The sequence below is a fragment of the Ahaetulla prasina genome, chromosome 6 (assembly GCF_028640845.1).
Source record: "Ahaetulla prasina isolate Xishuangbanna chromosome 6, ASM2864084v1, whole genome shotgun sequence".
Taxonomy (NCBI): Eukaryota; Metazoa; Chordata; class Lepidosauria; order Squamata; family Colubridae; genus Ahaetulla; species Ahaetulla prasina.
In genome coordinates, this window is record NC_080544.1 from 103,573,789 (window position 1) to 103,591,549 (window position 17,761).

Below are 17,761 nucleotides of genomic sequence, written 5' to 3' on the forward strand. Positions count from 1 at the left end.
CAACATCTACATGAAGCCGCTGGGTGAGGTCATTAGTGGTTTCGGGGTGAGTTACCATCTGTACGCTGATGACACGCAGCTGTACTTTTCCACCCCGGACCACCCCAACGAAGCTGTCGAAGTGCTGTCCCGGTGTCTGGAAGCCGTACGGGTCTGGATGGGGAGAAACAGACTCAAACTCAATCCCTCCAAGACGGAGTGGCTGTGGATGCCGGCACCCCGGTACAGCCAGCTGCAGCCGCAGCTGACTGTTGGGGGTGAGTTATTGGCCCCAATGGAAAGGGTGCGCAACTTGGGTGTCCTCTTGGATGGGCGGCTGTCGTTTGACGATCATTTGGCGGCCGTCTCCAGGAGGGCCTTTCACCAAGTACGCTTGGTTCGCCAGTTGCGCCCCTTCCTTGACCGGGATGCCTTATGCACGGTCACTCATGCTCTTGTCACTTCCCGTTTGGATTATTGCAATGCTCTCTACATGAGGCTGCCCTTGAAGTACACCCGGAGGCTGCAGCTAGTCCAGAATGCAGCTGCGCGGGTAATAGTGGGAGCAACTCGTTGCTCCCATGTAACACCAATCCTGCGCAGTCTGCACTGGCTTCCTGTGGTCTTTCGGGTGCGCTTTAAGATTTTGGTTACCACCTTTAAAGCGCTCCATGGCTTAGGGCCCGGGTACTTACGGGACCGCCTGCTGTTACCTTATGTCTCCCACCGACCCGTACGCTCACACAGAGAGGGCCTTCTCAGGGTGCCGTCCGCCAAACAATGTCGGCTGGCGGCCCCCAGGGGTAGGGCCTTCTCTGTTGGAGCTCCTACGCTTTGGAACGAACTTCCCCCTGGTTTACGTCAAGTGCCTGATCTTCGGACTTTTCGCCGTGAGCTGAAAACGCACCTATTTATTCAAGCGGGACTGGCTTAAAAGTTTTATTAAATTTTTAATTGGGGCTATTTATGAATTTTAGGGTCTTAAATTGTTTTAAATTTCGGCCATTTTTGTAATATGCTTGGTTTTAGTTTTGTTTTAATGTGTATATTGTGGGTTTTTTTACTATTTGGCTGTATACCACCCTGAGTCCTTCGGGAGAAGGGCAGTATAAAAATCTAATAAAATAAATAAAATAAATAAATAACTGCAGTTTCCACTCCAGCCATCTGAGATCGTTGTGTCTACAAGAACACCATGGAAATAAATCTTAATAAACAAGGAAGGAATTTAAAAAAACAAACAAAACACAAAACTGAGAGAGAGAGAGAGACGGAGGGGGGGGGGAGAGGGAGAGGGACTTTGGCCTGCTTTCTTCTGCCATGTGTGGCCCCAGAGGTATAACCTCCCAATCCGTTGCTGGTTGGTTACTCGGTTCTGCATTCTCCATCTCTAGGCTGGGGGCCAACCCAGATTCTGTAATGGAAGTAGTAGCCTGACTTTGGAGTCCTTGATGTCAGCTGGCACGGGCCCTTTTTTGACGAAAACAAAAACAAAAACGGGCAGGAAGTTGTGGAATGACCTTTCCAATGACTGGGCTATTGTCTGTGGTCAGAACTCAACTGGGTTATATGAATATTTTATATATATATATATATATATATATATATATATATATATATATATTCAGATCTTTTCCCATGTAAGTTTGAGAGTATCTTGGCGACGTTTCGACGAGGTCTCACTCATTATCTTCAGGATGGTACTTTCGGCTTTGTGCTTCTGTGAGCAAAGCACCTTTGCTTACAGAAGCACGAAGCCGAAAGCACCAGCCTGAAGATGATGAGTGAGACCTCGTCAAAACGTCGCCAAGATACTCTCAACCTTACATGGGAAAAGACTCGAATATGCCAAGACCTACATACCTATACCTGTGACAACCTACGAAAAGATAGATAGATAGATAGATAGATAAATAGATAGATAGATAGATAGATAGATAGATAGATAGACAGACAGACAGATATAGATGTATATGTATATGTATATGTATATGTATATGTATATGTATATGTATATGTATATGTATATGTATATATTAAAAAGGCAGAATATTATAGTTACCTAAAGGGAAAAAATGCCCCAGGAGACAGAAAGCAGCCCCCACTTTTCTTAATAGCCTTCAGCCGATGTAAGCACTTAAGAGATAAAGAGATAGATAGCTCTATTCATAAGCAAACACCGTCACCTAAGATCCAACGAAGGTAGGATTAGGCCTCAGCCGCAATAGGAATTGTCCAACAGAAGCCTTCATTGCATCACCCTAAGAAACTTCAACCAAACCTGGCAGCTCAGACAACCTACAGAGCCAGCTATGACCCCTTCATAACCCCTACACGGCCCCATGGGAGTCTGACAACAGCCAATAGAACCCATGTTCTTGCACAGGAACAGGAAGTTCAAGTGCAAAGCCCAAGAGGAGGTATAAAAGCCACCCACTCTCAACTCCATATGGTCAGCTGCACCAGAACCATGGGCTTGGTGGTTCTGCTTCATCAATAAACCATCTTTCCAATCAACCTCCATGTTTCCAGTTGCTTTTCTCCCAGCTTGGAACTGAACCGGATGGATATTTCTTTCCACGCTGCCTATGTGACTTTGGATCAGTCCCTCTCTCTTAACCCTCTTAATTAACTCAATGCTATCCCAATAGGTCATCAGAAGCTCTTCTCTTCTCCATGCATCCCTACGCCCATATTTCCACTCATGTGCAGTTAATGATTAATATGCTTGCTTTGTTGGTATCTAAGACTCATACGTGTGTCGAAGCAAACATTCCAGTGTTATCCCGCAAAGAACAAAAGTTGTGCTCTCTTTGGGTGCTGTAATTAATACCTCAGAAACAGGCTACCTTTGTAAACTCAACCACATCCCACACAGACAGTAAGGATCCGGTCCCTTCCAATGTCGGCCGATTTGGAAGATGAGGTGAGAAAATGGTTAGCAGAGACAGGAAGAGTTTAGAAGTTCTTCGGAGTATAGATCTTTTTTTCATTTCAACACCCCGCCCCCATGTATCCCTAAACAAACACAGTCGTCCTTGACTTACAACAGTTCCCTTAGTGACCCTTTGAAGTTACAAAGGCCCTGAAAAAGTGACTTACGATCAATTTCCTCTGGTGGCTCAACAGACTAATGCAGTCTGTTATCAACAGCAGCTGCTTGCAACTACTGCAGGTTCAAGCCCCACCAGGCTCAAGGTTGACTCAGCCTTCCATCCTTTATAAGGTAGGTAAAATGAGGACCCAGATTGTTGGGGGCAATAAGTTGACTTTGTATATAATATACAAATGGATGAAGACTATTGCTTGACATATTGTAAGGTGCCCTGAGTCTTCGGAGAAGGGCGGGATATAAATTCAAATTTTAAAAAAAAAATTCACACTTAACAACCGTCAAAGCGTTTCCCCCAGGATCACATGATCAAAATGAAAGATGTTCAGCAACTGACTTCTATGTGTCCCGGGGTCACGTGATCATCTTTTGCGACCTTCTGACCAGCAAAATCCATGCGGAAGGCAGATTCATTTAAACAACCGTGTGACTAAATTTACCAACTGCCGTGATTCACTTAACACCTGTGGCAAGGAAAGATCGTAAAATGGGGCAATACTCACTTAACATCTTTCTTGCTTAGCAACAGAAATTTTGGGCTCAATTGTGGCCGTAAGTTGAGGACTGCCATTCATAGAATCATAAAGGGGACTTGCCCTGGCAAAAATCTGAAGTCCATCTGATTCTCTTGCGGGAGTTTGGGTTATTATTTAAGATCAAATACACAAAGATTGAAACACCCAGAATCATAGATCTTATCAACTCCCGTCGCCAGGGGAGCATTTTATCAGGTTCGCCTGATTCGCCAGTTGCGCCCTTTCCTTGACCGGGACTCCTTACGCCCGGTCACTCACGCCCTCGTTACATCCCACCTGGACTATTGCAATGCTCTCTACGTGGGGCTCCCCTTGAAGAGCACCAGGAGGCTCCAGCTAGTCCAGAATGCGGCGCGGGTGATAGAGGGAGCACCGCGCTGCTCCCATATAACACCCATCCTGCGCGGCCTGCACTGGTTGCCGGTAGCCTTCCGGGTGCACTTCAAGGTGTTGGTGACCACCTTTAAAGCGCTCCATGGCTTAGGACCGGGATACCTACGAGACCGCCTTCTGCCACCGATAGCCTCCCAACGACCTGTGCGCTCCCACAGAGTGGGCCTTCTCAGGGTGCCGTCAACCAAACAATGTTGGTTGGCGGCCCCCAGGGGGCGAGCCTTCTCTGTGGCAGCACCAGCCCTTTGGAATGAGTTGCCCCCGGGGTTACGCCAACTCCCCGACCTCCGGACCTTCAAACGGGAACTGAAGACTTTATTATTTCATCGAGCAGGACTAGCCTAAGTATATTTTAACTGTAAATTTTAAGGGGTTTTATGTCGGTCTATGACCGTTTTAGTCGATTGGCCTACTAAATATTTGTTTTTAAATTCTTTTTAAATTTGTTATTTATTCTCTGTATTTTAATATGGCTGTAAACCACCTTGAGTCCTTCAGGAGAAGGGCGGTATAGAAATTAAATTATAAATAAATAAATAAATAAATAAATAAACTCCTGCCCAGCCACATACTTTCAATACAATGGACACACTTGTCAACAAATCAAAAATACACCTATAGGATCACCGCTTTCAGGATCAGAGTGGAGGTTGTAATACAATGTCTGGAATTGATAGCATTCCCACACATACAACCCGAAGTATGGATCAGGTATGTAGACAACGCCTTCACTATAATAACCAAGGACCAAGTAGAGAAACATGCAAAACCATCAACAATGTCTTCAAAGGAATCCAATTCACAAGGTGAAGAAGAAGATAACAATATGCTACACTTTCCGGAGATCCTTATCAGCCGAGACTATGATGGCAAACTAGAAATACAAGTATAGTGGAAAAACCATCCATAGCAACCAGGTGCTCCACTACCAAAGTAACAACACAACTTCCCACAAAAGAAGCTGTGTAGGAACACTATTTACAGTATATAAGCACAAACACATTGGAGCAAACCTAAACAGCAGAAAAAGGAAATGGATTCGTAGTGGGTTTCAAATTTTTTTTACAACTGGTTCTGTGGGTTTGGCTTGGTGGGCGTGGCATGGCTTGGTGGGTGGGGCTTGGTGGGCATGGCAGGGGCAGATTACTGCAAAATCCTCATTTCCTCCCGATCAGCTGGGAATTGGGAGGCAGAGAAGAGATGGAGGCAGGGCCGGTCAGAATTTTTACTACTGGTTCTCTGAACTATTCAAAATTTCTGCTACCAGTTCTCCAGAACTGGTCAGAACCTGCTGAAACCCACCTCTGAAATGGATCATGTATACAAAATCTTCCGACGAAATGGATATTTATGCAACGTCATGAAAAAGTGCCTGGAGGCCCAACCCAATATATAGCACAATCAACGCAAGCTGTGAAAAGGAGAACACTGCCGTACATTTAAAACAACTCAGAAACCACCAACGGACTACTTCAGTCGGGTGGCATCAAACCAACTCTGCAAAGCTCTGCAAAAGAGCCTAAGTGAACCAAAAGACTCCATCAAAACGGAGTCATCAACAACATATAGTGTAAAGAATGCAACAGCCGCTATGTAGGACAAACAGGCGGAAGACTAGTAGAATGAATCCATGAACTAGCAGTCAGAAGATGTGATGAAAACTCTTCAATTTCACAACATGTAGATAGACTTAACTATATAGTTTCAACTGGGAGACCACGACAGTTCTAGACCAAGCCGAGTCCAAAAACGCGAGAAATTATTGGAAGCATGGCGCTCTGACAAATTGCCCATTGATAGACACATAAACATCAACAAGAAAAACACAGACTTCAGAGGATAATTAGAACTGCAGAAAAAATAATTGCTACCAACCTGCCTTCCATTGAGGACCTGTATACTGCACGAATCAAGAAGAGGGCCGTGAAAATATTTACAGATCCCTCGCATCCTGGACATAAACTGTTTCAACTCCTACCCTCAAAACGATGCTATAGAGCACTGCACACCAGTACAACTAGACACAAGAACAGTTTTTTCCCGAAGGCCATCTCTCTGCTAAACAAATAATTCCATCAACACTGTCAAACTATTTACTGAATCTGCACTACTATTAATCGTCTCATAGTTCCCATCACCAATCTCTTTCCACTTATGACTGTATGACTATAACTTGTTGCTGGCAATCCTTATGATTTATATTGATATATTGACCATCAATTATGTTGTAAATGTTGTACCTTGATGAACGTATCTTTTCTTTTATGCACACTGAGAGCAGATGCACCAAAACAAATTCCTTGTGTGTCCAATCACACTTGGCCAAAAAAAAAATTCTATTCTATTCTATTCTATATGGTGTAAAAGGACAATCAACAAGCCAAAAAGGGAACAAAAAAGACCCAACGCCCAAAAAAGACCCAAACTCCCACCAGCAATCAATACCCAAATGGGCATAGATTAACACCAAGATTAACATCGGACCAAGATCCAAGAAATGAACAATACCTCAATCAAGGAACTGCCAACCAAGCTAACAGTAAGCAGCCCAAACAGACAACCACTCCAATGGTGAAATCCACTTACCTTCGCCACCGGTTTGGGTGCGCTCCCGCGCAGGAGCACCTCTTCTGCACATGCGCAGATGGTTACAAAATTGGACGTAATGATATCCCGGCGGTTGGGTGGAGCCTTCCACCGCTGTTGCTACCGGTTCGGCCAGCCGGTGTTTCACCGCTGAACCACTCCCATCAACACTGAGAGGGCAAGCCACTAGCCTCATGATGGCGAACCTATGGCACGTGTGCCACAGGTGGCACACGGGGCCATATTGGTGGGAACGTGAGCTCAGCTCTGGCCAGCTGATTTTCGGGCCTTCTGGGCCCACTGGAAGTTGGGAAACAGGCTATTTTTGGCCTCTGGAGGGCCTCCGGGGGTGTGGGGAAGGCCATTTTCACCCTCCCCTGGCTCCTAGAAAGGCTCTGGAGCCTGGGGAGAGCGAAAAATGGGCCTACTGGACCCACTGTGCCATCGCGTGCCAAAAGTGGGGGGAACGCGGGTGGGGGGGTCATGCGAGCATACATGGGGGGCGGGGTGCATAAAATTATGGGTGTGGGCACATCTGCGCGCAACCCCCCCACGCTCCCCACGCTTTTGGCACGCAATGGCAAAAAGGTTAGCATCACTGTACTAGCCTATAAACTGAGAGCAAACTCTACTCCCTACTAGTACTGATGATGTTACCTAGTTTGGGTAATGAAGAAATGAAGTAACAAAGAAAACAATCAAGGTGTTGTGTCTGTGCCCCCCGAGCCGGCCCCCCTGCCAGAAAGTGACTCAGAAAGTGAGGAAGAAGGGCCATCAGGACTTACCTCTGGAGGACCAGCTTTCCTGGCTCAGCTCCAGGAGCCAGAGGCAGGCCAGGTAGAGGAGATAACAAGGCCTCCATCCCTTGACTCTTCCCCCCCCCGGACACGCCTCCAGACCCAGCTGATGCCAATCAGGCCTGGATGGACCCTAGGTTTTGTAGGCAGGAGAGGCGGGAACAACAGAAGCGGGGGTGGGGCAGGCCTAGGAAGTGCTGAGTCATGAAGCCACATCCAGCAGGATATAAAAGCAGCAAGGGCTGCTATACCACTTTGTGGCGAGAAAATCAACTGCTTAGAGGGAGAGAACTAGAGCTGAAGTACTGTTTGTTCCTGGTTTCCTGGTTGACTCATCGGCATCAAGAGAGATAACAGAGACACTTGGCAGACACTCGCTAGTTTGCTGCCAGAGCTGATAGTTGCCGGCTAATTAAGTCATCGCTCCTGTCTCCCAGACTGAGGAGGAGGACAGAACACAAGGTCAGAGAGCACTGAGGACCCCTTAGTACAACATGCACCAAGACTAATGTTCATATATTTTTCAATTTAGTTGCTAACCTATGAGTGCGTAATAAGGACTGAAAAATAAGATAGAAATGCCAAGTGTTGCTGTCAGTAACATCTCTACCTTTAGATACCCAAATGCTTCTTTCCTTTATAGTTATGGGATTCAGCCTCATCCTGTAAAAATTCCCATCTCTGGTCCTCAAAATTAAGAGTCATGGTTGAAAGATATCACCAAGAATTCACTGAAACTCCAGTCCTAGAAACCTCTACATTGGTGAAAACTTGATAGTTGGTGGCATTCCCATCATATCAGTGGTAGGATTCAAGTAATTTAGCAACCGCTTCTCTGCCCTAATGATTTCTTCCAACAACCAGTTTGCCAAATTGCTCAGAAAGTTAACAACCGGTTCTCCCAAAGTGGTGCGAACTGGCTGAAGCCCACCACTGCATCATATGCTTAACCTACCTACTGAATTAAATTAGCTTTCTGAGTTTATCCAATTGATACTATAAAACATATATAGTATCAATCATATGGACTGGTTTCACAGAACTTTCTCAGCAAAACAACAACAACAACAACAAATAGAATAGAATAGAATAGAATAGAATAGAATAGAATAGAATAGAATAGAATAGAATAGAATAGAATAGAATAGAATAGAATTTTTTATTGGCCAAGTGTGATTGAACACAGAAGGAATTTGTCTTGGTGCATATGCTCTCCGTGTACATAAAAGAAAAGATACCTTCATCAAGAATTCTAAGGTACAACACTTAATGATAGTCATAGAGTACACATAAGCAATCAGGAAACAATCAATATCAATATAAATCGTAAGGATACAAGCAACAAGGTTACAGTCATAAGTGGAAGGAGATGGGTGATGGGAACGATGAGATTAATAGTAGTGCAGATTTAGTAAATAGTTTGACAGTGTTGAGGGAATTATTTGTTTAGCAGAGTGATGGCATTCGGGAAAAAATTGTTCTTGTGTCTAGTTGTTCTGGTGTGCTCTATAGCATCATTTTGAGGGTAGTAGTTGAAACAGTTTATAACAGTTTATAACAGTTTTATAAGGGGTGTGCATAAGAGCACAAACATGCCTACCGTTCCTGTCCTATTGTTTTTTCTTATATATATATGCTTATACTTCCTTATACTTCGTCATATATATGTTTATATGCTATATAACCTTTTTATATGATGCTTATGTATATTGTTATGACAAAATAAATAAAATAAAATAAATAAAAAGAGCATATGCACCAAGACAAATTCCTTGTGTGTCCAATCACACTTGGCCAATAAAAATTCTATTCTATAAAATAAAAATAATTTTAAAAATGTCCAGGATGTGAGGGGTCTGTAAATATTTTCATAGCCCTCTTTTTGACTTGTGCAGCATACAGGTCCTCAATGGAAGGCAGGTTGGTAGCCATTGTTTTTTTCTGCAGTTCTAATTATCCTCTGAAGTCTGTGTTGTTGAACCAAACCAGACAGTTATAGAGGTGCAGATGACAGATTCAATAATTCCTCTGTAGAACTGGATCAGCAGCTCCTTGGGCTGCTAATCATGATTTGCATTAACGTTTACTTTTTTGGGTAAATGCATCTGCCATGTAGTTACATATCCCAGTTTTGTGTAACTACTTAGAATGAAATACTCAAGGCAATGATTCAGCACTAAAGTTTCAGATTCATTGTCTTGCAAGCGACCAAACGGTAACACGACAATGAGAGAGTCAAGAAAGGAAAATGTGATTGCCACATTTTCCATGAATTATCTTCTCCTTTTATTGTGCTTTAATAGAAAGCGCAAAAAAAAAATAGTGTTTGTTCCTCAAATGTTCCTTCCAATATTTCAGGAGTGCCACAGAGAGGAAGAAGGGGGTCAAGCTATTTTCCAAGGCACCTGAAGGCCAGACAAGGAATAATGGATGGAAAATGAACAAAGAGAGATTCAATCTGGAAATAAGGAGATATTTTGTGACAGTGAGAACAATCACCCAATGGAACAGAAGTTGCTTTTGGAAGTTATGGGAGCTTCATCACTGGAGGCTTTCAAGAAGAGTCTGGACTGCCATCTGTCAGAAATCGTGTAGGTTTCCTGCTTGAGTGGGGGGTTGGACTAGATGACCTACAAGGTCCCTTCCAACTCTGTTAATCTAATCAAATGAACAATGAAAAGCAGAGCCTTTTAGATTGCTGGGACTTCTCAAGATTAGTTTTCTTTACCATTGGCGGGGTTGATGTAACTCAACAAAGTTCTGCAAATGTTGACAGATCAGCTATAACGATTAAGCAGCCATTCGGAAAGTTGGTGGTCTTTCATTAGGAAATTCTGTTGTGTGGCATTTACTTTCTTATCTGCAAGCTGGGAACATAATAGCCTACTTTATAGCATTCTTAGGAGAATAGATGAAGTGGGAGAAGACTTTTGAGGGACTTCTTGAGAGTCCCCTGGATTGCAAGGAGATCAAATCAGGGAGGGAGGGAGGGAGGGAGGAAGAAAGAAAGAAAGAAAGAAAGAAAGAAAGAAAGAAAGAAAGAAAGAAAGAAAGAAAGAAAGGGAAAGGAAGGAAGGGGAAGGAAGGGAAAGGAAAGGAAGGAAGAAAGGAAGAGAAAGAAAGAAAGAAAGAAAGAAAGAAAGAAAGAAAGAAAGAAAGGAAGGAAGGAAGGAAGGAAGGAAAGGGAAGGGAAGGGAAGGAAGGAAGGAAGGCAGGAAAGAAAGGGAAAGGAAAGGGTGGAAGGGAAAATAAGGAAGGAAGGAAGGAAGGAAGGAAGGAAGGAAGGAAGGAAGGAAGGAAGGAAGGATGGAAAGAAAGAAAAAGAAAGAAAGAAAGAAAGAAAGAAAGAAAGAAAGAAAAAATGAATTATTTGTGGGGTGGGGAGGGGAGAAAGTGTTTTAAGCACTTTTAATTCATTAAATGTGAATGAGCAAATCAGGAAATGTGATACAAATGTATGAAGTGGAAAACTGCCAATATATGCTTGCTGAACTTCCTTTTAAAAGTTGCTTTTAAAGTTTTTGTCCACTCCGCAGCCCATAGGTCACAGACGATCCTGGACAACTAATACAGGTAGTTCTCGACTTACAACAGTTCATCTAGCGACCGTTCAAAGTTACAATAATAATAATAATAATAATAATAATAATAATAATAATAATAATAATAATAATAATAATAATAATAATAATAATAATAATAATAATATTTTAATTTGTATACCGCCCTTCTCCCGAAGGACTCAGGGCGGTGAACAGGCAGATAAAATATAAATACACACAGTAATTAAAAACATCCCTTAAAAAACTAATTCAAATACCCAAAAATGTTAAAAAACGTACTCCCCCGTAAAATAACAAAATTTTAAAAACCCATCCAATAAAAATAAAAATCAGGCTAGTCCAGCCATACGAAATAAATAAGTTTTAAGTTCGTGAAAGGTCCTAAGGTCAGGTAATTGTTGAAGTCCGAGGGGAAGTTCGTTCCACAGGGTCGGAGCTCCCACAGAGAAGGCCCTCCCCCTGGGGGCCGCCAGTCGACACTGTTTGGCTGACGGCACCCTGAGGAGTCCCTCTCTGTGGGAGCGTACCGGACGATGGGAGATAGAAGTCGGCAGTAGGCGGTCCCGTAGATAGCCCCGTCCTAAGCCATGGAGCGCTTTAAAGGTGGTAACCAATACCTTGAAGCGCACCCGGAAAACAACAGGTAGCCAGTGCAGTCTGCGCAGGATAGGTGTTATGTGGGAGCTGAATGGCACTGAAAAAAGTAACTTATGACCATTTTTCACACTTACAATCATTGCAGCATCCTTATGATCATGTGATCAAAATTCAGATGCTTGGCAACTGATATTATGGTGGTTTATCAAATAAACTATAATGACTGGGTTCACATAACATCATCCAAACAAACTAAAGGTAAAGGTTCCCCTCGCACATATGTGCTAGTCGTTCCCGACTCTAGGGGGCAGTGCTCATCTCCCTTTCAAACCCGAAGAGCCAGCGCTGTCCAAAGATGTCTCCGTGGTCATGCGGCTGGCATGACTCAACGCCAAAGGCGCACGGAACGCTGTTACCTTTCCACCAAAGGTGGTCCCTATTTTTCTACTTGCATTTTTTATGTGCTTTTGAATGCTAGGTTGGCAGAAGCTGGGACAAGTAACAGGAGCTCACCCCATTATGCGGCACTAGGGATTCGAACCGCTGAACTGCCGACCTTTCGATCGACAAGCTTAAGGTCTTAGCCACTGCGCCACCGCATCCCTAAACAAACTACAATATGCCTAAAAGGAGTATTTTCCTGGCAGCAAGGTGTCTTTACTATGGGGAGACTTTTTTCACACTTTGAAAGTGTTTTATTCTTAAATCTATTCCCATCGCTATTCAAGTGGACATAAGGAAGGCATTCACATGCTATGGCACAATTAACTGGGTTGTCTACTCTGTGCTAGGTTGCTAAGTGTATGGAAAGGTTTGTTTTTAAAAATGAAAAAATAAACTGTCTTCCGGGATGAACAGCCAAGTAAAATTGCACTTCTCTTCAAACTTCTTGCCCAGACAACTTGACTGCTGGAAGTCGACTGCCAAGCCATACAACATACAAAAGATTAGCCAACCTCATTATAGTTTGGCAAAGGTTGAGCAAACAGCATATATATTTGGTTAAATAGTCTGGGTCCTGTGCAAATTCAGAAAATAGGGATTATTTTAAGCAAGCCATAGTTTATGGTTTAGTCTAGCTCATCATGGCTAAGAATGCTGCCTAAATTTCAGTCAAGGATCTTATCATGAATCCTAATGGCCAGGTTAATCTGTATCGGGGTGAAATCCAGCAGGTTCTGGAGAACCGGTAGCAAAAATTTTGAGTAGTTCGGAGAACCGGCAAATACCACCTCTGGCTGGCCCCAGACTCCAGGGGTGGGAATGGAGATTTTACAATATCCTTCCCCTGGAGTGGGGTGGGAATGGAGATTTTGCAGTATCCTTCCTCTGGAGGGGTGGGTGAGAATGGAGATTTTGCAGTATCCTTCCCCTGCCACGCCCACCAAGCCACACCACGCCCACCAAGCCACACTCACAGAACTGACAGTAAAAAAATTTGGATTTTACCTGTATCTGTATCCTTTCTCTAGAGTAAGCAGCGTTTCTCAACCTAATGGGTGGACCTTAATTCCTGAAATTTTAGGAGTTGAAGTCTACCCATCTTAAAGTGGCTGAGATTGAGAAACACAAGTCAGAAACTGAAGCTTCTTGGATGAGAAGAAAAACGTTTTCAAGGGAAAAAACCAAACAAACCCAATAAAGTCTAGTTGCCTTTTGAAAAGCAACCTTGGACAACCATGACCTGCATGGTTGAGAATCTCCACAGACTCTGAGAAACACTACATACTTTAGAAAATATTCTCTGAATCATGAGTACGATGTAGCTTATCTAAATGCCATGGTATTCGGGGAGAAAATACATGCGGTTGCTAAGAGTCGGAAAACACCCGATGGCACTGCAATCAGTTGTACTGCATGCAAACCCGTTTTAAGAGAAGAAAACTGGATTCACACAACCCGCCTGCAACTTGGTCAGATTTATATTTTCACACGGGACCAGAAAGGACTGGCTTTCTGGACAACACCTGGGGTTATCCAGCTTGGGTATCCAGGCCAATGTTCTGGGAATCCAGACACTGCTCATCACGCGCGTCAAGGTATTAAGCGAAGCCATCACACGCTTCATTTGCAGGCAGCCAAACTCAGGTTCCCCCAGATCGGGGTTTATGTATAGATTGGCCAGGGGTGTGTGACCCACCTGCCTGCCTTCTAATATTCAAATCCATCCTTGCCGGGCTATGACACCTGCGGGTTGAGACACAGCCCCGACCTTTCTGGTTGAGCGGGGTTCCAGATGTGCCCAACGACACCCCCCCCCATCATTCTCCCCACAGGCTGGAAAAAGAAGGCGGGATGCAAAGGCAAACGAGGCCGGGGCTGGGATGCAAACGAGGCGCTCTCCGTCTAAGCCAATCAGCGCCCTCCGAAGCCGCCCAGCAAAAAGCCAACGGAGCCCTCCGGCACGCGGAATCTCCGCCGTTTATTCCTGGGGCGACTGACTCGGGTTTTCCCAGTTCGCCTGCCCGGGTTTTATAAGGGGGCCGTTTGACTTTGCCCTGGAAGCCAATCGGGTCAACTCAACGTCCGAGACGAGGCTCGACTAGAAGATCCCCAGAGACTCCCGGACAGAGGTCAGCAGCAGCTCGGGTTGAACTTCGGGGTTGGGCTGCGGGCGGGGGAAGATGGGGAGGCAAAGTAGCACGTCGGAAGGCGGAGATGTCACCCAACCCCTGCAAAGGAGGAGGACGCTTCAGCCAAGCGCTCTCTCTCTCTCTCTCTCTCTCTTTCTCCCGAGAAAAAGTTCCTTCCCCTTGCCGGCTTCGGCTGCTTTGAGGCAGTGAAAGTTTTAACCGCCTTGATGAAGCCGATTCCCGGCTTTGCAACGCGCCGATCTATCTGGGTCTCTTAGACTTTCAATTTCTAAAATATCGCCGTTCGTTCGTTCGTTCGTTCGTTCGTTCGTTCCTTCCTTCCTTCCTTCCTTCCTTCCTTCCTTCCTTCCTTCTTTCCTTCCTCTTTCCTTTCTTCCTTCTTCTTTCTTTCTTTTTCTTTTTCTTCTTTTCTTCCTTTCTTTCTTTCTTTCCTCCCTCCTTTCCTCTTTATCTTTCTTTCCTTCTTTCCTTCCTCTTTCTTTCTTTCTTTCTTTTTTCTTCCTTCCTTCCTTCTTTCCTTCCTTCCTTCCTTCCTTCCTTCTCTTTGGAAAAAAAGCCGAGCCGGCTCTCTACCAGTCCCCCGTCTGGAGGAGAGTGGTGTTTTTCACTGCCCACAAACCGCCACCGTCACCGCCGCCCTTCCTGGACGATTCCCCAGCTGGCTTCCCTCCCGGCATGACGAGCTCATTCCGGCTTCGCTTCGCCTTTTTCCACCGGCAGCATTGCAACATCGCACTTCGGAGCCGGAGTGGAGGTGAGTGGGTGGAAGCCGGAGAGGCTTTCTCGCTCAACCGGGTCACTTCTACCTTCCCGCCCCGGGTTGCTTTCGGCCGACTTCCAAGGGCTTCCCTGCCTTCCCACCCGCGAAGGCTATATATATAAAGTGGGAGCGGGAGAGATCGCCCGCGGGAGGCGAGACGCCGTTTCCCCTCCTTCCCTCCATCGGTTTAAAGCCGCGAATGCGCCTCTGGTGACTTGGAAATCGGTCCGCTTCAAGTCGGTTAAGGTTACTCCCGGGTAAGTCTGAATGAGTGCCGACAGCAGCGTCTCGGATTTCCCCGATTTCATTTCGTTGCTGCCGCGAACCGCCTGGCTTCGTTTCCCCATCAGGTGCGCCTTCCTTCCTTCCTTCCTTCCTTCCTTCCTTCCTTCCTTCCTTCCTTCCTTCCTTCCTTCCAGGACTTAAGTCCTGCCTACTTTATTTATTTTATTTGTCAAACATGTATAAGGTTAACAGATGTAAGCATAAACACGATTATGAATACAGGATAAGGATACCAGTAAACGGGGACAGTAAGACAGAGGTGGTGGGCACGTTGGGGCGCTTATGGGCGCCCCTTCCAGACAGACCTCTTAGGAATGGGGTGAGGTCGACAATAGACAGCCTAAGGTTGAAGGTTTTGAACTCTGGTGATGGAGAAGACTCCTGCGAGTCCCTTGGACTGCAAGGCGAACAAACAAGTCAATCCTAGAGGAGATCAACCCTGACTGCTCTTTAGAATCAGGGTCTCCAACCTTGGTCAATTGAAGACTTGTGGGCTTTGCTGGCTGAGGGACTCTGAGAGTTGAAGTCCACAAGTCTTCAAGTGACCAAGGTTGGAGACCCCTGCTTTAGAAAGCCAGATCCTGAAGAGGAAACTCAAATACTTTGGCCACCTAATGAGAAGGAAGGACTCAATGGAGAAGAGCCCAATGCTGGGAAAGATGGAGGGCAAAAGAAGAACCGGACGACAGAGAACGAGGGGGCTGGATGGAGTCACTGAAGCAGTCGGTTAAATGACTTAAATTGAGCTTAAATGGATTCCAGAGGATGGCAGAGGACAGGAAGGCCTGGAGGAACATGGAACATGTCCATGGGGTCGTGATGGGTCGGACACGACTTCGCAACTAACAACAAGGTTAGAGTTGGTGGGGGGGAGGGTTGGGGAAGAAGCCAGAGAGTGCATTCCAGTTGTCGACCACTCTGTTGCTGAAGTCGCATTTTCTGCAATTGAAGTTGAAGCAGTTTACCTTGAGTTTGTATCTACTGTGTGCTCGCCTATTATTCTGGTTGAAGCTGAAGTAGTCACTGATCCTTCCTCCCCTCTGCATTCTCCCTTCCCCAACCCCCACGCCCACAAATTTCCTCAAAATACCTATCTTTGCCTGCACTTCTTCTCTTGCAAATTGCAAAGGCGGTTGGTTGGTTGGTTGGTTTGTTAGGTAATTCTGCTGAAGGGAAAAAAGAGAACTGAATGAGGGTAGAGGTTTCTTGTTACCATCTTCAGCCGAGTTTAGGGGATGTGAAAGTCTTGATTCTCCGGTTTATAAAGGCTTCAGGTGTAGGAACTGAATTCCCATCTTCCCCTTCCTCTGCAGAGCCGACCAGACTTCAAATAGAAATAAATACAGGTATTCCTCCGACTTACTACCACAACTGAGTCAAATGTTTCCGTTGTTAAGTGGGACATTTGTTAAGTCAGCTTTGCCCCATTTTTTTTTTGATCTTTCTTGCCACCGTGGTTATGTGAATCGCTTGCCTGCAGTTGATAAGTTAGTAACCCGGTTGTTAAGTGAATCTTGCTTCTCCATTGACTCTACTTGTCAGAAGATTGCAAAAGGTTGACATAACCCCGGGGACGCTGCAGTGGTCGTAAGTATGAACCAATTAACCCAGCATTTGAATTTTGATCACATGAGCGTGGGGGTGCGGCAAAGGTTGTTAACTGTGGAAAAAAACAGTTGTTTCAATGCTGTTGTAGCTTTGAACGGTCACTAAATGAACTGTTGTAGGTCGAGGACTACCTGTACATCATCCGCCATCCGGCGCTTTACAGATAGAAGATTTGTAGCTCAGGACTGAATTGTGGGGATCCTTGGGGCTCTCTTGACTTTGGTGGTTTTCTTGCAGATGTTTCATTACCAAACTAGGTAACGTCATCACTGTATGGCTGTTGTAAAGCTGTCCTTGTTTTCGCTTGGCCTTTCATGGTGGAAGAAACGGTAGTTGGATTAAGAGTTTCCTCTTCTAGTAAAAAGGGTGGGGTACTGTAGTTAAGGGACGCGGTGGCTCAGGTGCTAAGACGCTGAGCTTGTCGATCGAAAGGTTGGCAGTTCAGCGGTTCGAATCCCTAGTGCTGCCGTGTGAGCTCCCGTTACTTGTCCCAGCTTCTTCCAACCTAGCAGTTCGAAAGTACGTCAAAAATGCAAGTAGAAAAAATAGGGAGCACCTTTGGTGGGAAGGCAACAGCGTTCCGTGCACCTTTGGCATTGAGCCATGCTGGCCACATGACCACGGAGACGTCTTCGGACAGTGCTGGCTCTTCGGCTTTGAAACGGAGATGAGCACTGCCCCCCTAGAGTCGGGAACGACTAGCACATATGTGCAAGGGGAACCTTTACCTTACTGCAGTTAATTTGTCCCTCTGTCCAGCTGGAATGTAGTTACATTGAACCTAGTCTCTATGGGCTCCTCCAGATGGGATTCCAAAAACATTGGAGATTTTTATGAGATATATGACATTTTTTTAAAAAAATCCTCTTTCCCCTATTGGATTTCTAAAGTTGAACTTTATATTGGACAATAGAGGTAGCAGGCAGCCTGCAATGCAACATAGGTTGCCCT

At 45.1% G+C, this 17,761-nt stretch overlaps 2 protein-coding genes across 5 annotated transcripts in view; one reads left to right on the forward strand and one right to left on the reverse strand.

The window, feature by feature from the left end:
• MCF2L2 (MCF.2 cell line derived transforming sequence-like 2) overlaps nucleotides 1–17,761 on the reverse strand; it is a 297,446-nt gene that overhangs the window by 107,464 nt on the left and 172,221 nt on the right. The window lies entirely within an intron of this gene.
• Nucleotides 13,922–17,761, forward strand: part of B3GNT5 (UDP-GlcNAc:betaGal beta-1,3-N-acetylglucosaminyltransferase 5) — a 29,965-nt gene continuing 26,125 nt past the window's right edge. Inside the window, exons 1-2 of one of the 4 annotated variants that reach the window (XM_058187143.1) lie at nucleotides 13,922–14,136; nucleotides 14,714–14,911. The gene's annotated coding sequence lies outside the window, so the exon portion shown is untranslated. The other 3 variants (XM_058187141.1, XM_058187142.1, XM_058187144.1) reach the window with 3 other exon arrangements.